This window comes from Neomonachus schauinslandi, chromosome 12, assembly GCF_002201575.2.
Source record: "Neomonachus schauinslandi chromosome 12, ASM220157v2, whole genome shotgun sequence".
In the NCBI taxonomy this organism is placed as follows: Eukaryota; Metazoa; Chordata; class Mammalia; order Carnivora; family Phocidae; genus Neomonachus; species Neomonachus schauinslandi.
The window spans coordinates 70,001,271-70,027,739 of NC_058414.1; positions in this window are offsets into that span (position 1 = coordinate 70,001,271).

A 26,469-nucleotide genomic window follows, 5' to 3' on the forward strand; every position below is an offset into this window, starting at 1 on the left:
TTTTAATGCTTAAAAAGACTTTAATATTTTTAGCAGAAAGAGCTGAAATCTATCGTCTAGACTAGACCAGACATGGCTCTGGGCCTCAGGGCAGCAACAGGGAAGAAAGTGTAAATGTATCCTAATTACATTAGTTCCATTCAAATGTTCATATCTGGATCCTCTATATCTAAGGTTACTTAAGAAAGTACTTTAAATCACTCTGGGGACACAATCCCTTTTTTGAAACTGAATAATGGCAAATGCCTAAGATGTGAAAGAAGAATAGAACCCATATTTCTTTCATCATAAAAAAGATAACTTAATATTTTCTCTCTCTATATGTGAATATTTTATATATGTTAATACACACACACACACACACACACACACAACCATTAACTGAAAAGACCAGTTGGTAAACACCCAGATGAAAGAAGCAGACTATGGAATTATACAAATAGCCCTGGAAACACGTGTTTTCCCATGCTACTCTGAGAATCACAGACTAGAGAGAGTATCACAAAACTACGGAATAATCAAGCATTAGAACTAGAAGGGGCCATGGAGATATATTCTCCCTATAAATGGACCTGCATACCATTTCATTCTCAGAATCTTTTTTTCCAACATTTTACCTGAAAATCTACTCTGCTAAAAAAGATGAGAACCTGTCCATCTCCCACTTCCTGCCCTCCCTTCATTCCCTCTGCCCCTCTCTCCCTTTTTGCCTTTCTCCCTCCATAGCAGCCCCTGAGGCACCTTCATTGAACCATCTGACTATATTGGCCAAAATGTCAAACAAGCCATCCTCTCTTAAAGGACAGCAGTTATAAACTGGGACACATGACCATAGAAATAATTTGAATCACTCTCATAGAGCTCTAAGAGGGGAAAACAAGACTGAGTTCTATCACTGAATTAGCTCACCAGGAATGATGATTTAAACAAGTCAAAAAAGTTTAATAAGGACTCCAGCATACAAGGACACCAAGACCCTAACTTTGTTACTTTTTAAAGGCCCTCTCACAAAGGAATATACATTTTGGGGGACAAAGCTTATCAAAGATCAAATTATCATCCTTGAAAGATAATGAGATACATTGGAATGTTCCTTAATTTGTGAACTTGATCAGTTTGATCAAACTAAAATTGTTCCATCTTATCTAATATTAGGCAAAAAATTAATTGAAGACCAGGTAGAGATCCTTAAATTAAAACAGACAAGGCAAATGTATTTCACATATTCTTGACCAATGGGATATGTGTTATTGATGGTTTCTGTACCACTGAGGAAACTCTAAATGTGTTCACAGTTTTGGGTTTTCATTATTTTTCATGATTACGAGGCGGTTGTTAGCTCTTGGCAAGGCAGGTAGTGCCTATCCCATACACCTTACTTCTATTTAACTTTGAATGAAGGAGTATGACTTTTCAGAGACTACTGCATTCATTTGATCCAGTTGATAGGAAGAATCAAGAGATTAGAATGTGATAGAAAATCTTTCAGAAAATCTAAAGGGCGAGGAGCTCTTTAACATTGGCATAAGGCAATTCTTGGTTCTCATAAGTCACGATAGAAATGGGGCCATTATTCATAAGCAAGGTATTGCAAAACTGTGTGTGCCCCTTCCCAGAAGACTGAGTTACACATATTGTTGTAAGAGAGGGGAAACCGTAATGCCTGCCAAATTCCTAGAAGAAATCCTTTTTTACTCAGGAATTATGCTTACTTGATGGTTAACATTTCTTTGTCAGGGAATAGAGATGGAATTACCTCTTAATGTTCTAAATGAGGTAAGAGACTTATGATTAGCTATCACCGCGGGTCTACTATTTCTGTCTTGATAAGGAAGTAAAAAAGGGTCATTTGACCTCTAAAGTGGTTGTTTAGTTGTGTTCATGGAGTTTAACAACCAGCTTCAGGCAAACTCTGCTGTGAATGCCCCTTTGTTCAGATCAGCTATGCCACCTCTGGTTTCCTGGATATTTGAGTGTTGAAAGAAACCCTACCCTTGGCAGAGGGCTTAAAGCAGTGCTTAATTGCTTAGTATAGTCTTGAATAGGGGATAGTGAACACCTAAGGACTGATTATTTGTCAGAGGCTGTGCCTTTTCAAGCATTAACTTGTATAGTTCTGATTTCGACAGATTTCTGACCCTTGATATCCTAAAACCACTATTATGATTAAGCAAATTAAAGTGTCTGATTCCAAAAGAAAGTTGTAAAATAGATAGATTTTGTACTTCTAGTGAATTATAATAACAAATATTCATTAAATGAATTAATAATATTCATGGTTAGTAGAGTAGAAAGAAGAAATGATTTACATGTAAGAGATCACAAGAGTCTAAATATGTATATATTTAATAGAAAAAAGTGAATGAAGACAGATAAGTTGATAATGAAACATATTATAAAATATTCTACAAAGCAAAGATATTCACAAAAATCAAACATACCTAGGAATTGCTGGGCAATGATCAGTTGATGGTATTAGGAAAATATTCTTAGGTAAAGATATCTAGTGAACATCATGGAGTTTTGATAAAAGGTCAGAGATACTAAACTTGTTGGGGGCATTTCACTGAAACCACTATAGTGTTTTCTTCTGCTTCATCATGACCAGAATGCCTACTCTGGATTATAGTAACTGTTTATACAGAAGGGTATGTCTCTCTGTGTGTGTTTATGTGTGTGTGTGTGTGTGTGTGAGAGAGAGAGAGAGAGAGAGAGAGAGAGAGAGAGAGAGAGAAATCTCTGAATGAAACTAGGTGATTAATGCATCTTTTGAGCATTTGTATTCCATGTCTATTGATACATTGTTCTGATGTATTTGTAGAAATAAATTAACTCTTTAATTGATTATCTCCGATGGGAAATTGGAAAATATCTTTCTTTTCACCTTTTCTGTAACTCTGCATCTAATTGGTTATTAGAATATGTTGAGCTTCTTTTATATCTATCTGCTCCTCTCCTCAATTGCTAACCCTGCCCTAACTTTGGTGCTTATAAACATTACTAGGTAATGCAATAGCTTACTCTTAACTGGGTCTTTTGCCTACTGTCTGTTTTGCCAACCTGTTTTTCATATTGCCCCTGAGTTCTTCTGAAAAGAGAGATCTGATCCAATTGCCCCTTGAAAAATAAACAATTTAGATGTCTTCCCACGGTTGACAGAATTCTATTTTTCAACTATGAATTCCTCTAGGCTGCATTATCTTGACACTGTGTTTGGTACAAAGTTTCCATGCTCTTAAAGATTTTTGGATTTTGCCTGTCATAATATTTTATCAAAATGTGTTGGAAATCTTTATTTAATTATTGACCTAATATGCTTACACAGTCAGTCTTGATTTCAATTGTATTGCTATTCCAAATAATCACTGCTATATGTAAGGTGCTCATTAAATATGAAAATTGGGTGCCAGAACAATCTGACCTTAATTCAGTTTAGTTTTGTACTTCATGCCCTTCTGTGCACATTCCAGTACATCTGCTCCTCAACCCTTCCAAAACCTCTTGGCTTTTCCTCTTGGTATCATCTCCATGTAGGACTACCTTCCCACACATAGCAAAATCTTATCTTCCTGCAAGGCAGATCTCTAATTCCACATTGTTTTTGAAGCTTTCACTGATCTCATTCTCAAGCTTTCCGTGACCCTCATAAGAAGGACTTATTTCTTTCTTTGGAATCCAACTGCATGTTCTTTTGGGCCTCTACTATGGTACTGTACTTATTCTGCTTGAGAATGCAGTTAGCTTTTAAACTCCCATTTCCTCTACCTCTTTGAAAGTTTCTTGAAGACACAGGTGATGCCTAACTCATCTTAATTGCCTCCATGGCATAGATAAAAAACACTAACTTCATGAAGAAAATGCGTACTTAGTATTTATTAAGTGGGGTTCTGATAGATCAATATTTCCCTATGAATATTCTTTAGAACTCTATTTCTGCAGGATGTCAGCAGTTATTATATTAAATGGAGTTCTTTGGCCAAAGAGGTTTGGAAAATACTGGGCTAGACAGAGTCAAATACATTTTTTTAAAAGCTGAGATGCTTATCAGAGCCTTTAATGGTGAAGTTCTCTAAGGGGAAAATATCCTATCTAGTGTTTTCAGACTTACTGGCCACAGAACCTTTTATTCACAGAGTGATATGCAATGTATAATCCAGTGAGAACTAGCCGGCTTCTGTCTTAGAGGTGAGAACAGTTCCAAATTCCAAACTATGTAGCGTGGGAGTTAACTTGCTTAGGAATTAAATCTTTAACAGAATTTGGCACATGAAAATGCAGTCATTGACTTCTGAGCTGGAAGAGGCATCTCAGGAACCTCATCAGGATAAGCACTGTTAGATTTTTTTTTTAAACATTCCAAATGCCTAAATTACAGCTAATTGTTATAGAATGTGTCAATATTATATAATTTATCTAGTGTATAGGATAGTATATGGAAATTTTCATAATTAATTCTTTCTTGATTTCTCCTAACTTATCCACTTTAGTTTATATATACATATTAATATATATGTAATTATAATGTATATGTGCATGTTTTCTATAGCATATGAGGATCTTGAAGAACAATTTTATAGATGCACAGTTGTGTAGGCTTTGGACAAAAAGGATTGAACTTACTGTTCAGAGTCAAAATGAAAGGGGGCTTAATAAGAAGCTTTTTTCTAAAAAATTTATTTGAGAGGGAAAGAGTGTGTGCGTATATGAGCGGGGGAGGGGCAGAGGGAGAGGGAGAAGCAGACTCCCTGCTGGGAAGAGAGCCCGATGACTTGGGGCTCGATCTCAGGACCCTGGGATTACTACCTGAGCCAAAGGCAGACACTTAACTGACTGAGCCACCCAGGCACCCCAATAAGAAGCTTTTAAGAAAGGGATTAGTCCTGCTCTGGTTTCAACACCCTCATCAGAGATATGCATTTTGATCTCCCCTGACAGATCACATATGATTCCACTAATTTCTTCACATTTAATGTATACTCAGTTTTCACTGGGAATCTGCGCTTCAACATAATGGAAGAAGTTGCCTTGGGAAAATATGCTTCAACTTCTGTCATTCTCTTCATCTCAAGTTATAGTCTTTTTAAGAGCTGAACTGTATCCTTTGTATTCTTTGTATTTTCCTTTAACTTGAGTACTGTGCTGTGTACCCAGCAGGTACTTCAAAGACATTGTTAGGCTGACTTGCATGTAAGTCAGCACCTTCATTAGGTTTTACATGAAAGAACATCTTGATGATAAGTTAGGGTGGAGTGCAGGGGTGGTGGTGGGCCGAAGCATCAGCCCCCTGGAGACTGGGAATAGAATTAAATGACCTTGATGAGCAAGAACAAATATAAGGATTTTCACTAGTACACTCAAAGAACAAAAACCACATCATAAAATGTAAAATGAGTAATGAGGAGCTAGATCCGAGCACCTCTGAAAAACATCTAAAAGTCATAATGAATTACATAAGCCACCATGAGTTAGCAACATAGCACCTTTTAAAAACAGGGTATTTTCCCCAGGATATGTTAAAAAGGAGTATAGTAGGCAACATTTATGCTTGAAGTCTGTCTCATGTTAAATGATATAATTTTATGAGATAACTTGGAAAATATGTTATGAGCTAAAGAAATATAAAATGCCATTGATATTTCAATTTTGTGAATCTTCCCTGAAAGATTCCTGAAAGTATTATGCCCATTAAGTCTCTTCATAAGTAATGGCAGCATCTGCAAGCTGAGATCTCAAATTCTGAAGTATGATATTGGTTATAATGCAGATAAAGTATTCTTTGTGTTTTTAACCATAATAATGTGACAATCACCATACTGGGGAGATGTTCCCATGTGAAGAAAAGAGACTTCATTCTTGTCCTTGTAATACCTCTAATGTATTAAAAGTAGTACTCCCATACTGTCAACCTGTATGTAGCTCTATTGCTGAATATTCATGTGATTTCAGTTACACATGCTATGGGATTTCAAAGATTCATAACAATTACAAAAACCCACATACCTATTTTGGAAAATTTATATTGAGTATTAAATATGCAATAAAAAGATTCATTCTCTGCCATTAACTCATTAAAATTATTGTTTAACAGAGGTGGGGATTTTAAATAAATTATGTAACTGGAGAAAAATACCATAAACACAATTTTACTGTAGTTTTGTAGTATAATGTAAAGGGGTTCGGTTTGTCATCAGATGGCTTTCATTAGTGGGGAATGTATATATATTAAATAAATTCTAGGGGCACCTGGGTGGCTCAGATGGTTAAGCGTCTGCCTTCAGCTCAGGTCATGATCCCGGGGTCCTGGGATCGAGCCCCGCATCGGGCTCCCTGCTCGGCAGGAAGCCTGCTTCTCCCTCTCCCACTCCCCCGCTTGTGTTCCCTCTTTCGCTTTGTCTCTCTCTGTCAAATAAATAAATAAAATCTTTAAAAATAAATAAATAAATTCTAAAGCTAAAAAGTAAAAATTCCCTGTTTTATACAAGGCAGCCAAAAAATGTATAGAGATTTTGGACAATATAATTGATACAGTGATGAAAAATATTTCAGCTTTGTACCTTATAAAAAGAGAATATGCATCTTCAAATTGCACCTTATAAAAACAAACTACCATGCCATAAGAAGCCCAAACATCCCTGTAGAGATTCCCACATGAAGAGAAATTAGAGCTCTTAGTCCTCAGGTCCAGCTGAGCTCTCTGTTACCAGCCACCTTAATTTATCTGCCACAGGGGTAAGCCATCTTAAAAGAGTATCTTCCACACCCAGTTGAGCTGCCTACTGCTGGTTAGGTTCTCTGGAAGCAAATATCAAGAAGGAGTTAATGATGCAGGTGGTTAGTAGATTTCAGCACCTTTGTAAGTGGGGGGGTTTGGGCAGAGGAAGAATCTAAATTGCAGTAAAGGTCTGACAAAGCTTTTGCCAATGAAGTGTGAAGCTCTACAGTGAGTTTTGTCATCAAATCTGTTCAGGGTAGAACTAAAATGGCCAGACCTTTATGTTCCTGTCTTCCTCAGTCATCAGGTGTGAGCTGTTCTGGAAAGGATGTGACCTCAGATGAAGTAGTTTTCTGTGCCTAAGGTGGACTCTGAAGGAGCTGACAGCTGGAGGGGTCTGCTGACTACATAAGCCCATAACTTGGTAGCAAATCCTGTGAAAACTGGGTCCTGGTAGTGTGTCTCCTTAGCTGCCTCACTGCCCCCCACTTGGAGCGAGAGGAGTTCTCCTGGGGTGGTTTGTTATACAGTGTATTAACTGTAATACATCAAAAAAAAAAATCCAGGTAAATTAAGTTACAAAATGAAAAAAATAGTAAAGCCTATTATTTAATTGAGGTATTTATTTGATCTCTGTGTGGGTAAGGATTATTTAGGTGTTTATTTGGTCTCTGTATTTAATGGAAGGAATCAAAAAGAAAATGTCAAGGGATAAAAAATTCTTTAATGTCAAGCTGTCATAAAATTAAAGTTTGAACATAAATGGGACAATATTTGTAACAAAAAATAGGCAAAGAATTTCTATCCTTTAATATATGATATACTCACATAAATTGATAAGAGATTCTAAGTATAGAAACATGTCAGAAAGATATACATCCATATAATGAATGTATGAAAAATACTCCATCTCATGAATAAATAATTATAAATTAAAACTGTAAGAAATATCATTTTAATTTTTAAAAATATTAAAAGAAACTGGTACTCCCTGCTTATGTTGATGGGATAAGGTCATTTGAATAAATCCTGATGGAAGAAGAATTTCTTAAGACTCTTCTAGAAAGCATTTTGGCAATATGCATTAAAAGTCATAAAATTGTATAATCTCTCTTACCAGTTATTAAATTTCCAAAACCTACGTTGGAGAAATCTTCCAGTATTTATGTCTTAAAATATTCATCTCAACGTTTTATGTTTATTAATAGCCAGATAGGGGGATAGTTTTAGTAATTGATGGGATAGAACATTATATGGCCATTAAGAAATTTTAATAGTGAGAAAAGGTGTTTATTATGTTCAATAAAGTACACAAAATCTATATACAATAAAGATTCAACTATGAAAAATGTTTATATGTGTTTGAAAATGTAGCAATTTGTCCATAGTTGCTTCTACTCTTAGGAAGATTCTTTTTTTTTTTTTTTTAAAGATTTTATTTATTTATTTGGCAGAGAGAGACAGTGAGAAAGGGAATACAAGCAGGGGGAGTGGGAGAGGGAGAAGCAGGCTTCCCGTGGAGCATGGAGCCTGATGCAGGGCTCAATCCCAGGATCCTGGGATCATGACCTGAGCTGAAGGCAGACCCTTAATGACTGAGCCACTCAGGCACCCCTCTAGGAAGATTTTTAAATAGTATTAATTTCTACCCACCTTAGACAGGGGAAAGATATTCTCTTTAAGCTCCCACCCTAATACAAGACATTTGTGTCTTCACTGGGGGGCACTTACAAGTATTCAGGACTGTTGGACAATGAGTGGTTCTCAGACAATAATTTGTAAGTGGTTCACCCTCAAGCACCTTCAAGTACTGAGCTTTCACTTACCCTCTGGGTCTTGTGGCCAAAGGTCCCTTTCCTTTATTGGACCTCCTTTCTCTCCCCAGTTCCTTCAGGTCCAGGTCCTCCCAGCTTCCTTTTATTCCTCTCTTCCAGTCACAGTTTTCACCCCCAAACTGGGTTCAACCAAAGTTAGAATGATGTTTTAATCTTTTTTCTGCTTCAGTGACAGCTTCAGTTGCTACTGAGTATATGGGAAATATACATATCTAACTGACTTGGTCTAATAAATGTTTTGGCTTGATCTATCCATGTTATTGTTGTTAAGACTTAATGCTGGTTAGAGGAGGTTAGATGAACTAAAAAGGAAATCCATCTGAAATCCTGCAGTTTCTTCTTGAAACCTTATAGTTCTGGGAACTTTGGCAATGTGCATTGTATTTAGATTGTAACATGGTTTGTATTCAGGGAATTCAGAAGACTTCCAGAAAAGCATTGCAGGTCACACTGAAAATTTGTCATCTGAGTTGTAGAGAAATGTCTCAATTACCTCATGAGACCTCTGTGCTCAATTTTTCCTCTAATCTGTTTGATGACAGAAATAGGCAGTGCTATGGTTTCTTACACTACTGAAAAGTAGTAGTCTTCTCTTTTTCAGAAATTTCTCTGTGCTTGACTCAGACTTTCTCTGTGAAGAAAAGAGATGACATATGTATGAATTTTTAAGGCTATTTTAGGTGGCTTTAGTGACCATACCATACCAACCTTTTAAGCAGCCCCTCTATTCTAGCTTCTTCTCCAGTAGAGGTGAAAATCAACAGAAGCCACGTTGGCAGCGAAGAAAGCATTTCTGCCTATGACAATGTGTCTGGCAGAAACTGGTCTGTTCGTTTGTGGATGGTTTAATCAATAGTCTTTTTAGCAGCCAGGTCTTTTCTCCCTGATGTGTAACCCAATGTCTCACCCTTGCCCTTGTCTTCTCTATGATTAAGAAAAAGAAAGCTGTAGGGGTGCCTGGGTGGCTCAGTTGGTTAAGCGACTGCCTTCGGCTCAGGTCATGATCCTGGAGTCCTGGGATCGAGTCCCACGTCGGGCTCCCTGCTCAGCAGGGAGTCTGCTTCTCTCTCTGACCCTCCCCCCTCTCATGCTCTCTCTCTCTATCTCATTCTCTCAAATAAATAAATAAAATCTTTAAAAAAAAAAAAGAAAGAAAAAGGAAGGTGTAGACCTCTACTTCTAAGGGTATTTCCTTGATTTCACAAAAGCTGGGAAGATATGGAGCAAAAGTTGGGAATAAAAGAAACAATCAAACCATACAAAGTATTTGAGAAAATACATTCATTGACACAGAGAACCAGAGCTTAGTTCCTAATAAAAGCCCTGCCACTTTTTGTAGGTATCTGTGCTCATCAGTTAATTTCTTCTGGGTAGCTGGGCTAAGTTTATGAGATTGTCTAAACATGGGTCTTTAAGAAAACAAGTACATAACTATCTCACCAGCAATGTATATTCTTTAAATGTCACTAAACTTAAAATATGAAATCATCAGTTAAGCTTTTATGCAGAAAAAAACAAATGATCATCATAGGAACAAAAGTCAAGAAAATGTTGGATTTCTTCTTCGCACGTATCAGTAAAAGCAAAATGGAATAATAACTTTAAAACCTTTAAAGAAAAAAATGTATTCTTTTTTTTTTTAAGATTTTATTTATTTTAGAGAGAGAGGGGGGAGAAGGAAGTATGTGAGTCGGGGAGGTCCAGAGGGTGAGGGAGAGGAAGAAGGAGAGAATCTCAAGCAGACTCCTTGCTGAGCTGGCAGCCTGATGTGGGGCTCTATCTCATGACCCTGAGATCATGACCTGAGCTGAAACCAAGAGTCAGATGCTTAACCAACTGAGCCACCCAGGCGCCCCTAGAGTGTATTCTAATAAAGCTCTTCAGCTGTGTTATCATTCACAGGTGAGGACTCCTGAGACAGATACTATGACTTAAAAACTTTCAAAATACTTACTACATAAATATCTTTTTTTTTTTTGTAGCTATTACTAAAGGAAATCTTAGAATTCGGGAAGAAAAATGAAATTGAGGTGAGGTAGTTGGGTATGTGGAGAAGGGAAAAAGAAAACTTGATTAGAGAGGTTGTTGGAATGTGGTCTTGAGATTACAAAAGAAAAGAACCATCATTTTAGAGATAACATGATAAAGGGTATATGTGTGTATGGGTTAATGTTTACTGACATGACTATAGTAAATGAAATGAATTACTTCTCATTCACTTATCTGTTAAACAAAAGCAGAACATAAAAGGTAAAAAGTTTATTACGGAAATACTAAACCTTACTACTTATTACAAAGTAGTAAGCTTGGAACGGGAAAATGAGTTTCAGAAAGGCAGGGAGTCCCCAGTTGAATTGTTTATTTAAATAAAGGGAATAAAAATAAATTTTGTGCTTGATTATGTGGTTATGAATTAATAATTATACAAGTAATATCTCTAGGTATGTTATATTAATCTGAATGATATTAAAATATTTAGGTTCATTCTAAAACATAAAAAGAGAATATGATCTATATTTCAAAACCATATTAGAAAAGGGCAACATATTTGAAAAGAAAGGCTTGAGGAAAGATGACATAGCATGGAGCTGTGAAAATTGTTAAGATTATATAAACTATTGAAAATGAGTAATGTTAGATGAAATATAATAATACTGAAAATGTGAATTATGTAAATTATGTAAATATACATTCATGTGGAAGATAACATGAACATTATTAGGATTATTAGGATAGTGGCACTAATAATTTAGAAGTATTAAATTATTTTATCATTCCCACAATTCTTTGTCCTAAAGAATAAATTGCTTTTGTAATAATTTACTTGAAATAATATATTTTTGAATAAAATGCCTCTCTCTGAAAAGATTTTACAAAGGAAATATTTTATTTTTGTTTTGTAAACAATTTTAACTTTCCTGCTTTACTTTTGATATGTGATAAACTAACAGTTTATACAAACGCATCACCTGTAATATTTACTTTCGATATGTGATAAACAACTTATACAAAAGCATCACATGTGATATTATTTTAATGAAACGGTGTTTCTGGTCCATGATGGAATTGAATTTTGGTTCAAATAATTATCAAATACTCAAAGTGGTTACTTCTGTGACTCTTTGAAAAAAATATCTTTTCCTCATTTGAAGTTATTGCTACATCACTGGAATAATCTACCTTGTCTTCGAGTTGTTTCATTATGTTATATTTCCCAGGATTAGTAGTCTTAGTGTATGTTTACTGTAGCTGAAATAGAAAGTGCCATCAAAAGAGTTCAGGAGGCTTATTTTCATTGAAGTCTCCCTGAAGACAAGGACCATTCCTCTATTTAATGTTGTTCATGCCATTGCTGCCACAGCCTCAGTAATTCAAAGAACACTGAAAAAGCCCTGCAGGCAAGGGTGCACCATGGTAAGGACAGGTAACAGGATTGGTCACTTGTGATGTGGCCATCCCATTTCAGCAGCACTGGGAAGTGTGGTCCTAGTTGTGAGATCTATAGATCTGACGAATAATTGTGCTATTGCCTGGATTCCATTTTTTTAAAAAACATTTTATTTATTTATTTGTCAGAGAGAGAGAGAGCACAAGCACGGGGAGTGGCAGGCAGAGGGAGAAGCAGGCTCCTTGCTGAGCAAGGAGCCCGATGCGGGACTTGATCCCAGGACCCTGGGATCATGATCTGAGCAGAAGGCAGACCCTTAACCAACAGAGCCACCCAGGAGTCCCTGCCTGGAGTCCATTTTTGATGGAATACATTTTTGTTGAAGGAGAGCCCTTTTTTTCCCCAAGTGATATAATTGTTTTCAAATGATTAAGTTTTAAATTAGGAAGAAAATGTAGGTAGTGTGTAGCACTCATTTTGTTCAGTCATGATCAATTACCCCATGTCCCCAGCACATCCAATGCTGCTTTTAATACAAAGTAATCATTGAGGTCACTGGAACTCTGCTGATGATATGCGGAACTCAGAGTGATCTGTGTTGGAACCTCAATGAAACTTCAAATCAGAAATGATATGAAAATGGAGAGTAGGTAAAGTTGATATAAGATAACATTAACTCATTTAACCCTTTTGATAGCCCTGTGACGTATATATATAAGGAAGCATGGCTTGGCATATAGAACCTGAAGGTTCTTTCCTCCGCCTCCTAAAATAGACTCCATCAGGGCTGGTTGAGGTAATAAGGTCCTCTGCAAAAAGTAATTTTATCTGAAATACGTGTACCACTCTTACTAGAGAAAGTAGTTTTATTTCCTAATAATACAGCAAAATAATATAATTATAGGTGGTTTGAGCATTCCAGCTCCCTTCTTTCAATGACTCCAAAATATGACTTTTAATTTACAAATTCTTGGGATAAAATTGAGATTCAGCTTCCTTCTCTTTAGATGCTGTGCTTTAGAAATTTATTTCTAGATGAGTATTTATCTCAATCATATTCTCCTCTATCAAAAGTATTTTTAGCTTTTGTAGAGTTCAATATGTAATGATTATATTATTAGACTTATAAATTAATACTTCTTACATCGGCATTGGAATCACAATTGGAAGAAACAAGCTATCTGAGTCTGATAGTTTTAATCTCAAGCCATAACTTTTTACCATAGAGTATATCTATAAATATGGCATGTGTGCACATGCACATACACACATATGTAAATGTATATGTATGTGTGTATGTATATGTATATCTGTGTATCAGTTGATCAATAAGTATTCTTTGAGAACTTATCACATGGTAGGCATTGGTGATAAAAAGGATTCCTGTCCCAAGGGAACTGACATTCCAGTAGGGAGAGAGAGAGACAATAATCTTGTCAAAAACAAGATCGTTTGAGGTACTGATAGGTACTCTAGAGAGGACAAATATGGTGATGTAAAGAGTGACTATTGAGGCCTGGATGTGTTATTGCTGCTGGGGAGCAGTAATTACTTCTCTGAGGAGGTGGAGGGAGATCTGAGTTGGGCTCTCAGTGGAGAGAAAATGATGGCCATGCAAGTCTGGGGAAGAATTCTGAGCAGAAAGGACTAGGAAGTGCATAAACACTGAGATGGGAAAGAAAATCCAGTAATGCTGGAGCTATATATATAAAAAAAAAAAAATTGGAGAACAATGAAGTTGGAGAGCAGTGAAATTGAAGAAGTTGGCAGGGGCCAGATTATATTAAGCCTTTTAAGTCAATAAATACAGTTGAGACTCTTAGGTATTTTGGGAAGCTGTTGCAGGGATGTAGCTGGTGAGGAATATGATCTTACTTCCACTTTAGGAAGAGGACTCTGATAAAATTCCTCCTACTCTTTGTATTTCACATTTGCTAGTTTGGCAAGGCCTGCCAATTTTATCTCTATGATTGTCCATTCATCCATCTATTTTTCTCCATTCCCACCGTCACTATTTTAGTTCAAGTCTTCATTTTCTTGAGCTATTACTATGACCTACTAACTTACCTCCCTGCCTCCAGTCTTTTTCCTTTTTGATACATTCTAATTTCTGCTGTTAGATTCCTTTGTCTTAACTCATTAGCCTCCCAATGCTCCCATGCATACCTATGTGGAAGGCTTTCAGAAAGAAGTCTTGTGTTTGTATGCAGGGGCCTCTCAGGGTGGCATTGTTGTATTTATTTGAGGAATTGAATTTCTTAAAAGGAAGAGATTCATTTTTAAAAAGAATTTTAGCTCACTTGTTTGATCCAAAGATAAGGGGCCAAGGGGTCAATATTGGAAAAGAAAGCTGATTTTTTTTGTTTGTTTTTGTTTTTTTGTTTTTTGTTGTTGTTTTTTTAGATTCTATCCATTTATTTGACAGAGAGAGAGAGAGATCACAAGTAGGCAGACAGGCAGGCAGAGGGAGAGGGAGAAGCAGGCTCCCCGTTGAGCACGGAGCCTGATGCGGGGCTCAATTCCAGGACGCTGGGATCATGACCTGAGCCGACTGAGCCACCCATGTGCCCCTTTTTGGTTTTTTGTTTTTTTAAAGATTTTATTTATTTATTTGACAGAGAGAGACAAAGCAAGAGAAAGAACACAAGCAGGGGGAGTGGGAGAGGGAGAAGCAGGCTTCCTGCTGAGGACGCAGGGCTTGATCCCCGGACCCCGGGATCATGACCTGAGCCTAAGGCAGACGCTTAGTGACTGAGCCACCCAGACACCCCAAGAAAGCTGATTTTGAATGTAGCTGAGGAATGCCACAGAAGTTTCCCTTTAGCTCAGCCTCCTGGACTGAAGCAAAATTTCCAAGGGAAGTTGGATATCATAAACAGAATTTCTTTAAAAGAAAATGAAAAACACAGTGTAGCAATACTTTGTGTCCTCATGAAGGATATGCCATGAACTAATCCCTTATTAGAAAACCTGTGGATCCCAAAGACAAATCCTGGTAACAAAAGTGAGGTTATTAAGCACTCAAGAAAGATTAAGCAATGGTGTCTTCTGACTGTCTAATGGAGAAAATCATCAGCATTTATTGGAATGATTCTAATAGTTTAAATTTTAACTTTATCAGATACAAACTTTATTCAAATTTGGGCCAATCTTATACAACTCAGTGAGATATTCAGGGCACTGTTTGGCTATTAGTGGAAATCATCACAGACAGACCCATAGATAAGTGGATGAAATCAGTGGAGAACACATTGTGCTGCGGGTTTATATTACAGCAATTAATCTAGCATCTGGGAAGAACACAGACTAAGGCCTTAACATCATTCCTCCATCAGAATCATTCCTCATTTAGCTCATTTGGGAAGCCTCGCCAAAACCTGAAAATAAAAGATCGTAGATGAAAGTTGCCACATCCTGTTGAGAATGGGCAATTATCCTTTATTCGATTTCCAACTTTCCTTGTAAACATGCCAACACATAAAATGTTGGTTTGAGTGTAGGGCTGTTAGAATTAACTTTTTCTCACCACAGGAATAAAGCATGTCCTCAGGCCTCATTTCCTGGAGATGGCTGTGGGCCTACCAAGCATTATCTTTCAATGGCTATTTCTCCATTACAGCAAGTAGCCATTATAAAAGGGAATAAAATGGTCAAGTCAGTGGACCAATGGCCTATTTTTGTGATCACACCATACTGATCACTTATTTGCAATGTTAATAAAGATAGTTTTAAGGTTTTTCCTTGGAACATTGGGTTCCAAGTGTGGCAAGATGGAAGTTTTTCTTCCTCAGGTTTTGTTCTACAAGGGGCTCTCTGTGCTCATTCCTGATTGTCCTGCACAGGAATGCTGATGCATGGTTGCCACAGGTTTGCAGTCATGTAGGCTATAGGGTCAGCCACGCAGAGATTGTTGGGGAAATAGTTGGCACAGGGGAATCCAGGGTAAAGAATATGAGATTTTGAATCATAATCCAAGTCTTGACTGCCAGTTATTAACCAGTTTTATATGTCATCGATATTGCATTTATTTTTACAGTGATAAAAAACACATAAAATTTACCACCTAAACCACTTTTTTAAGTGTAGTTTAGTGTTGTTATGTACATTCACATTGTTGTGGAACAAATATCCAAAACTTTCTCATCATCTTGTAAATCTGAAACTCTATACCGATTATACAACAGTTTCTCATTTCTCTGTCTCTCCAGCCCCTAGTAATCACCATTCTACTTCCTGTTTATATAAATTTGACTAATTTAGATACCTCATGTAAGTGGAATTATCCAGTATTTGGCTTTTTTTGATTGGATTATTTCACTTAGCATAATGTCCTCAAGTTTCACCATGTTGTAGTATGTGACAGGATTCTTTCCTTTTTAAGGCTGAATCATGAATAATGTTCCATTGTATGTAAATACCACATTTTGTTTATCCATTCATGAGATTACATTTTGTTATCTGTAAAATGGGAATTGATCAATTATTTTTACCTCAAAGAATTATTGTTATCTTCTAGTATAAAGGCTGAAGCGGTACATGTTTTTCCTCTTATATTGGAAAATTATATTACAGCAGAAAGTATTGGTCAAAGGTTTATGAAATCTGGGTTCTAATTTTGGCTCTGCTTCCAGTTTTTGGAGCACACCAACAATCTATATGCTCTGGAGCCACAGTGTATAATCTGTAATTTCATATTTATTTTAGCTGTTCAACAGGATTTTTGAGAGGTGAAGAGGGATATTCATTCCTCAGAAATCTCTCGGTAGTTCTTGGTGCCTAGGTGCTCAGCTGTTAGTTCTGTATATGGCTCTTGTATCACTTAGGAGGGATAGAATCTTAGCTGAGCCTCAGTCTCTTGATCTATGAAAATTATTGAGTCTAAACCAGATCACTGAAATAATTAAACTTTGAAATCAATGAAAAAACTCTATCAATAAACAGACATTTTATGTCTTACTCCAGTGTTACTTTGGTATTTTAAAAAATGCTATGTGACTAAAAATAAAGTACTTGGTAGTTTTAGAATCTCCTTTTCCAAAACTGCATGTTTCAACCACTCCCTTGTTTTCCTTGTCAAAGTCTAATAAGAGACACTGCCCACCACATGCCTTCAAAATATCCTATAGAATTGTATTAGATAAGCCTTAAGGCATATTGGAGAATTCTACAACTTGCACTTTTGAACTTTAGGTAGTTTTCCTTTGCATCAGTTCTTCTGGAGTTTTAGGATCTGTGCCAAATATGTGGCCGGCCTTGCCACTAAGAACTTCTATTAACTGTCAAAATGATGGACTTATCATAGAGAGAGATATCTATATTTTGAAGGTCTGTGAATACTACATATGTAACATTAATAAACATTACATTCATTTTTGTTTAAATTGGGAAAAATAAAGCAATGGTGGCAAGTTTGAAAATACCAGGCTAAGAAATATGCTGCCTGGCCAAACATCTGATGATTAAATGTTTGAACAAAAGGAAGCAAGAACTAGGAAGATACAGAAGTTTGCTGAACCCTCTCCCTCCCCTGTTCCAGTGTGCCATTTAGCTTCATCACCTTGTCACAAGGTTATTTAAGTGCAAGATTTGTGGTAGAGATGGAGCAGACCAGGGTCATCAAGGGAGTGTGAAGTAAGAAACCTTTCAGAATAGAAGGAGCTTTCTGAATACAGTTAGATTTTTATTAAGTTGATTATCAGCACTTCAGGTTAAATTCAATTAGAAAAACTCTGATTTCTCAAAGGCAGTTTTTAAGATCTAGCTATCTTAGAATAACTTAATTTCCATATTTATACCATTGAATTTTATACTGAAAACTTCTTTAATAAAAACCTAAACTGTTAACAATATATAAAGTATGAAATATGTTTTGCTAAATGTTTGATGATCAAGGATCTTGAAAATAATGACATATATAGTTTTTTACATATTTAAAATTAAAACTGTCTATCCTATTGATAATTAATTATTTACATTCTTTGGTGATGTTATCTGGACATGCAACTATTAAAAATATAGAGTCATCAGAAAGTACTTTGATGAAACAGAATGAAAGTCAGAACAAAAACTTGAATAAGATATTTTAGACAAGGCTTTTTATTATATCTATATGTAACCTCTATCCTTAGTGAACATGATGCCATTGCTATTCAATTATAAGTGATGAGAAGGCTAAATAAAAAAACAATTCCAATTCTGTTTGAGTTAAAATTATATGTGCATATGACATAAATTTTTATTTTGAACATAAAGAAAAGTATATTCAATTTTTATTAATGGAAAATTAATTTCTTCCTGTTATTTTAAAATAAATATTAAATAATAGGAGTTTGAGTGAGTACCAAATTATTGGTTGGCACTGAAGATGAACATGTTCTAGTCTGGTTATAAGGACGTTTTATGGAATTCATGTGGTTTTTGTCTTTACATGAGAAGAGGACTGATTTCAGGTAGTTACAAAGAAGCATAGATGAAAGCCATTAATTTTACCTGATAGTGAAGATGGTAATTCAGGAAACCTTCATAAAAGACATAATGCTTAAACTTGCATTGAATTGTGACACTGCTCACTGGGCAAAGGGGAGATGTCCATCACAAAGGATGCAGTGTAAGTGCAAGGCAGACAAGTATGGAGCATTGGGGTTTGTGTGCACACAGAGGTGAGGCAGGGGAGAGATCAAGAAGGAAACAAATGCTTGATGAATGATTAGAAGTAAAGGAAGGAGAAAATGGGATTAAAGATAACGCTAAGATTTCAAGTCATATTCATTTGTCCTTGACAACATTTTTTTTTTTTTTTTTTTTAAAGATTTTATTTATTTATTTGACAGAGAAAGACACAGCGAGAGAGGGAACACAAACGGGGAGTGGGAGAGGGAGAAGCAGACTCCCTGCCGAGCAGGGAGCCCGATGCGGGACTCGATCCAGGGACTCCAGGATCATGACCTGAGCTGAAGGCAGTCGCTTAACCAACTGAGCCACCCAGGCGCCCCTTGACAACATTTTTGATTGCTGTATACATGGGTAGTACAATGTTTTGATCAAAATCTTATAAAAGCATCTACAAACAGGAAATGTCTTGTTATCAAACATTAGGAAGAAAATACTTATAACATTAATAATAATCATATTAAATAAAATCTTTTCCTGAAAGAAAAGCACAAATCAATTTTAAAAATAAGGAGTAAGGGGTAAACCTCATTCAACCTTATGACTTTTAGGCAATATTAGAAAGAGATGCTGTTTAAAGTATGGCAATTAACAAATCCTGCTCTAATCCAGGAAATGTAAAATCAGTCTTTAAGCCTTTTAATGCTTTATTCAAGTGTGTGTGTGGAGGGGGGTGGGAGAGGGAAAGGCACAGAGGAAGAAGTGGGAAAGAGAGATTTTAGAAATATTCTTTTAAGAAGGACATATCAGGCAGATATAACATGCATAATCTGCCCAGGGATATAAGCTTCATTGTACATGAAAATGCAGTAATTATTTAATTGGTTAAACTGTAAATAGCAGAAGTATATAAGCAATTGAATTTATTTAGAATTTTTTTAAATAAAAATCAGCACCCATGATAGGAAATTGAAGAAAAATAGAGAAGAGTGCATTATAACATTGTTGTTTCTTCAGTGATAATCTCAGATTTAGCAAGGGTTTCTTGCTCCCTCCTTATTTCCTGGTAAGGTAGTATAAACTTCACCACCACTCTATATATACACTTAAAATGTCTTCAGCTGTTTTTGCACATCCCCAGAAAGAATCTTGTGAGTGTTCCTGAATAGATGCTCTCAGTTACTACATGTTTCTTTTTCTTTTGGTGCATGTTTCTTTTGGAGATGTCACCAAAAAGATTCAGGAAGGTGTGTTGCTCTCTCTCTGCTCCTTGGTTTGTTTCCTGTTATTCCTTGTTAATCACCACTGTACCAAGATCTCACTGGACTGAAATTGTTCTTTTAAAGACGGGAGGATACCCCCAAACACACACATCTGTGTCATACCCTATCAAGAGGTCCCAAACATATGTCAATTTTATTCTCCAAAACTCACTTAGATCACGCATGAACAATTATTTCAGGATCTTGCTTGAGCATCTTTTCTTTGTGCTTAAATAGGAGTTCAGGAAGGTTGGCCTGGAAGCTAGGAGTCTACTAAAAACAGGGCTTGCTTTTTATGCTAAATCTTTTCTTGTCTTTGAATTAAAGTTTGGAATTTATAAATAATTGTTTGATATTAAACTTTTTAACAATCCTATTTAGGTAGGTAGGACAGATTATTATAATTACCATTTTATAGACAAGAAACCTGAAATTTGGAAAGCTGTATTTACTGAGCAAGTAAGTTGCAGAGGTGAAACTCAAATCCAGGTTGTCAGAGTCCACATCTAGTTCACTATCCTCAACTGTCTCTGCAGAATTGGAGATATGCTGTGTGTCAAATGCCATCCTGTAATGTGTAACAACTGCAATTGCCGAATGACATTCCATCCTTAACTGAGAGTAGATTCCCCTTACTGCTTAGAGGCGCCTCATCAAAGCCACAATTCTTCTACCAACAAAAATGCACATTAGTGGGTAACTCTGCAAATACACACTTTACATCTTTTGCAAGTAGATCCAAGGATTTTAGGGATGTCCTGAACCACAGAGCTATATTTAAAGGAACATCTGCCCGTTGCATACTGATCCTGTTCTCTAAGGCGGGTTTAAAAAGGTTTTACTGTGTGTATTTCAGTGCTAGTATATATATTTCTTTTGATATCAAAATCCTTTATCCAAGGCATATGTCCTTATTAAAAATATTAAAAATGCATGAAAGTGAGTCTACATGGTAAAGGAGAAATTTAATTGAAACATCCAGAGTTCTATTTTCCTGGAAGTTGTATTAACAAATTATGGTTTATCATGTTTACAGTATTGAATTGAACTGTTAAATAGTACCTGTATATTTGAATTGAATTATATATATAATCTATATGTATTATATAATGTATATATGTGCATATATATACGCACAAACATATATTTAGTTGCTTCTTCAAATTAGAGATTTGATCTAACATTTATTGCACAGACATTTAACAAAGTATTTTTAATAACTAAAAAATTATGTCTGCATGTGCTTTTTAGTCAATTGAGTGATTGACTGGTATCTGATCAATATCAATAACCTGTGTGAACATTGTGAAGGATGGTAGTAGAGGCAGAGGCTCAACTTCAGTGGTTCTCAACCTTTGTTACCCTTTTGAATCACCTGAGGGACCTTTAAAGAATGCTTTATGCTGTGACTCCAGTTTTAGGAATTTTGATTTGACAATGTAGAGTGTGGCCTGAACAATGGGATTTTTTAAAAGCTTCTCAAGTGGTTCTATAGAGTTTGCAATCACTGCTCTAATTTTTACCCCCTAAATGGGAGAATTCTCAAACAGCACAAGAAAGAGTATATTCATTATAATCTGTCAAGCCAAGACAAATTGAGTTTATTTTTGAGGAGAGGAGCTGTATTTAACAAGATAGTATAGGGGACCAAAGTGATAAATTCAGCCCACTCTTTTATAAATGAATCTTTTTTCCTTCTTATAAATTATATACAACAGATAAAATCTGAATTGATAAACATGCAGCTATATGCTGATTACATAGTCTATGTAATTAACCTTTTTGCCTTGCCTGATGAATCAAAATCCATGATTATATTTAATCAGACTTATGGAATGTAGTTTCTGTAAGTCTCACCTGAGCCGTGTGATGCACCTCATTCTTAACACGTAACAAAATGTCTTGTACACGAGGTTACATTTTTGAATCATAGTTTAATAAACCCAATCAAAAGTCTTTTAAAAAACCCTCAAAGGCCTAATTCCTGTCATCAGAGGAAGTTTCAGCTTTTGAACCATATCTAGAGTGGTTTAGGGAGTTGGAATGGTAGTAGAGGGGAGGGAAAGGAATAGCTTTAGAGGAGTCCAAGGAATATAGATCCAGTTTAATTTTTTAACTCATATTTATAATGATGTCTTTCCTGGATACCTCCTCTTCCTGCACCCCCATTTCAGGAAATGTAAAGTTAGCAATAGAAGATATGTGCAGTTACCTGAGGAGTGAGAAGAGTAGATTTAGAAGGATGATTTCAGGGCTGATTCCTGTTAGATGATGTCGTGCCTCTCTCCACTCCTGCATTTAGCCTATGCAGTAACTTGCAGAACTGTGTTCAACACACATGAAGGCTCTAGGAACTAGAAGTAAAGATTATAAAGCCATAGTTGCAAGTGAGGGAAGCGAAGCTGAATGACTTTAGAACTGAACATGTGCTACAGCTGCTAAGGTTCCAAGACCTGGACTCAAATGAGAGCTGAAATCTAGGCCCTGTGTGTGGTAGGGAGCTGGAACTGAGCTTCTTACATAAAGCTGGCAACCATCAAGTGTTATCCTTGAAATTGAGGCTAGAAAGACTACTCACAGACTGGGAGTGCCCTAGTGATCTGGGTCATTATAAAAATAAATATATTAAATTCACATATGTAAAAAAGACTCAAATTGGTCAAAAAAACACTATGTAGATATAGTTCATTTATAACTAGACACAAAATATTATATCATGACTCAGGTAAAATACATTTTTGGAAAAAATGTGCTAGAAAATACCAGTCAAATAAATGCTTGTTGATTTATAAACGAAAAATATTTAACATGCAAAACATTACTAGGGATGAAAAGAGATGCAACATTGAGAAAAAAAGGAATATTCCACCAAGAAGCAATAAAATTAAATTTTATGTATCATGACCTTACAATATTTAAAGCCTGTTTAAATATTAAATATTTAAAGGGCGAAGGTAGACAAAAGGTACAAACTTCCAGTCATCAGATAAATAAGTCCTGGGGATGTAATATACAGTGTGGTGACTATAATTAACAATACTGTATTCTATATTTGAAAGTTGCTATGTATTAAGGGTATGTCTTAAAAATTCTCATCAGAAGAAAAAAATTTTGTAGAAATAATATTTAAAGCAAAAATGGACAGAGTTATAAAGAGAATTTGACTAATCCATAGTTATGGCAGGAGATTTGCATATGCCTTTTTTAGTAACCAATAAATCACACAGACAAAATGTTTTCACAGATGCAGGTTTGAACAATTCAATTAACAAGTTTGATCTAATAGATATGAGATATGTGTGAGACCTGATGCATATAGTTCATGACCATAAAAATAGAGAACCCACATTCTTTTCAGGTACTCAGAGATTAGTTTTTCTATTGTGTTAAAATGTTTAAAAAGTGATAGATTTCCAAAACAAAATGTTGTATATACAAAGTGCAGCATGAGACTATATATATTAATAAAAATCTCACAATGCAAACTTAATATGCATATAAACATATGTAATAAAGTGTAGAAGCCCAGATGAGCTGCATGGTGGTTGTCTCTGAATAAAGAGGGAGCAGAATTAGACTAGGGAGGTGTATGAAATGATTAGTTTCTTAATGATAATTAAAAAAAGATCTAAAGCAAAGATAGCACGATGTTTTAGCATATTGTTAGCCCTGGATTGTGGTTACATGGGTATTTGTTATGTTATACTGTAATTTTCTGTATGTTTGGATACATCATAATATTTAAAAGGGTGAGGAGAATCTTGAGGAAGAATTGATTGGTAGATAAGAACTTGTTTTTGGGATGGTATGTCCTAAGTCTTACCTTGATATATTGAGATAAGCTTGATATTATGAACTCTGATAAAATGCAGTATCAAGAAGATCTTTATATCAGCAGCAGAGTTTTAGCAAATTTCTTGGAATTTGTCTAAGAAAGTGCTGTATAGGTATATACTGCCTTCCTATCACTAAGACTAGAGCTGATCACTTTGAATGGGTTGAAGTAAACCTCATTATCATAGAGTTGTTCTTAGAATTAATGGCAGTAATGTATGCCAGGCATATAATATAAATCAGCAACAAGATTATGCTATAAAGATGCAGTATTCAAGCAGAAGATACATGTTAGTTAAAAGTGTTAGAAAAAAAATAAACTGGCTTCAATATTCTCTTGGGGACATTAAATATCAGTAGTCAATTAAGCAATACATAAAGAGTCCTATAAGTAAGCTGATATGACCCCAATATTTCATAGCAGCCATGTTCTCATTCATGTGTGAAGGTAATCTAAAATATGCAAGGAATCCTAAAATATATCACCCATGTGTTCTAAGAAACTTATCTGAACAAGGAAACCATCAAAAAAAAAGAATAACTCTGTTTTGTTTAATGTTCTGTATGTTTATTTTGCCCAACATTGGTATTGCTGTACTTGTTCTCTTTTTGTTTGTGTACTTCTGATTTTTCCTTTCCTGCTCTTGTATATTCAAGCTATGAATTACATTTGTTCTATATCATCTTGTATCAGTATATGGTTGGAACTTGTTTCTTTTACCTCTTTCAATTCAGGAGTCAATAAAAAGTGGTTTTTATCTTTCTTACCTTCGTTTCTATGATAGATGTTTTGACTTAATTCTCTTGTATCAGTGTTTATTTATGTATGATCCTATTTTTTTTTTTTGCTGTGTTCTGTTTCCTTTCTGTTGATATATAATATCTGTTTCCTTTGTGCCCCCTCTGAACTCTTCCATCACATCTCAGTAAGTTGAAAATACATACTGAGGCATATTTTTAGGTCTACTAGTAATTATCTCCATTAATTTAAATATGCTTATTTTACAGCTTGAGAAATGAAATGGCATTTATTGACCACCCTCTTATAAAAAATGAGGAATTAGCAAATGTCTATTTTTGTTTTCTTTTTTCTCACCATTTTTGTTAGCATATAATTAATGTTTTTGTCTTTATCTTATAAAGCATTTGTTTAAATAATGACATTTGAATTCTTGTTCGTAGAGAACTATATTACATCAGTAACTTGGGCTTCACAGAACAAGATTTAAAAAGTAGACAAAATGATTTGAACAATTATTATAAATATATTAATTAATAAAATATGCCATACTTAGTGCCCTTTAAACAGAAACCAACGAGTTTTACAGGCTATGAAACATTTACAAAAATGAGCATATATTAGGCTATAAAGAAAACCTTAATAGGGGTGCCTGGGTGGCTCAGTCAGTTCAGCATCTGACTCTTGGTTTCAGCTTAGGTCATGACCTCAGGGTTGTGGGATTGAGCCCTGCATCAGGCTCCATGCCCAGTGCAGAGTCTGCTGGAGATTTTCTCCCTTTCCTCCCCCTCTGCTCCTCCCTCTGCTTGCTAATGAGCGTGTGCACGCTCTCTCTCTCAAATAAATAAGTAAATAAAATTTTTAAGAAAAAGAAAACCTTAATAAATATTTTAGATTGGAAAGCATACAACAATGTCTTCTGATCACAATGGAATAAAAATTAAAGGTCCATGACAAAAAAAGGAATAAACAATGAAGATTATTTTTAAATATTTAAAAGGGTAAGTAATATTTAGAAAAATAAACATTTCAAACATTTAGAAAAGAAATAGATATAAAAATTTTAGAACTTCTCCCAAACAATTCTTAAATGAATAAAAATAACTAAATATAAATTATGACTATCTAGAAATCAATGAGAATGAGAGCACTGTTTATCATAACATATGAGATTTCTACAAAGCTGCACTCAGAGGGAATATTTATAGCTTTTGACATCTTCAATATATAAAAAAGGAGTGAAAACAATGAATTAAGCATCCAATTTCAGAAGTTAAAGAACAAAATAAATCTAAGGAAAGCAGTAGGGAAGAGTCAAAGATGAGTGCAGAAATCAATGGATTAAAACTAAGGAAAGTAGGAGAAAATATTAAGTAAAAAGAAAGGAGGAGAAAATATTAAGTAAAAAGAGATGCAGATTTTATTTATTAGGTAGAAAAAGGTAAGTTTGATAAAAAATTAATATTAATAAACTAGGCACAGATCTGGTAAAATATGGAATGTGATAAATGATCAATTCACTAGACTAATCAACATTAGAGTTTAAAAGGAAACTCAAATATACATATGTAGAAAATGAGTAAGGAAAAATAGCTATAGATAAGAAATGATAAGATTTATAAAATAAATTTTTCAATTGTATAATAATAACTTTGAAAATGTTAATGAAAAATATACAAAGAAATGGAAAAATAAAGATACCAAGTTTGTTCAAGAAAAAACAGAATTGACAAATACATCAATAAGCATAGACAATTGGGAACATTGTCTAAAACTGTACCTCAGAAATAATGCACTGAGATGATTTTATGGGTGACTTATTTATTTTAAATCTTCAGAGAAAAGATAGCCCTGATAATAAGTCTTTTGCAAGTTTTGGAGAATGAGGAAACCTTCTGACCTGTTTTTAAAAATCATCATAATATTGGTACTTATATTTGACTATGATAATCCAAAAAAGAAAACTATGCCCAATTCCAGTTTCACTTGGGAATATCAATGTAAAACAAATCTTAAGGTATTATGAAATAGAATGCAGTAGCTATTGGAATATACACCATTACCAAGATCCCTTCATGCCATGAATGCAC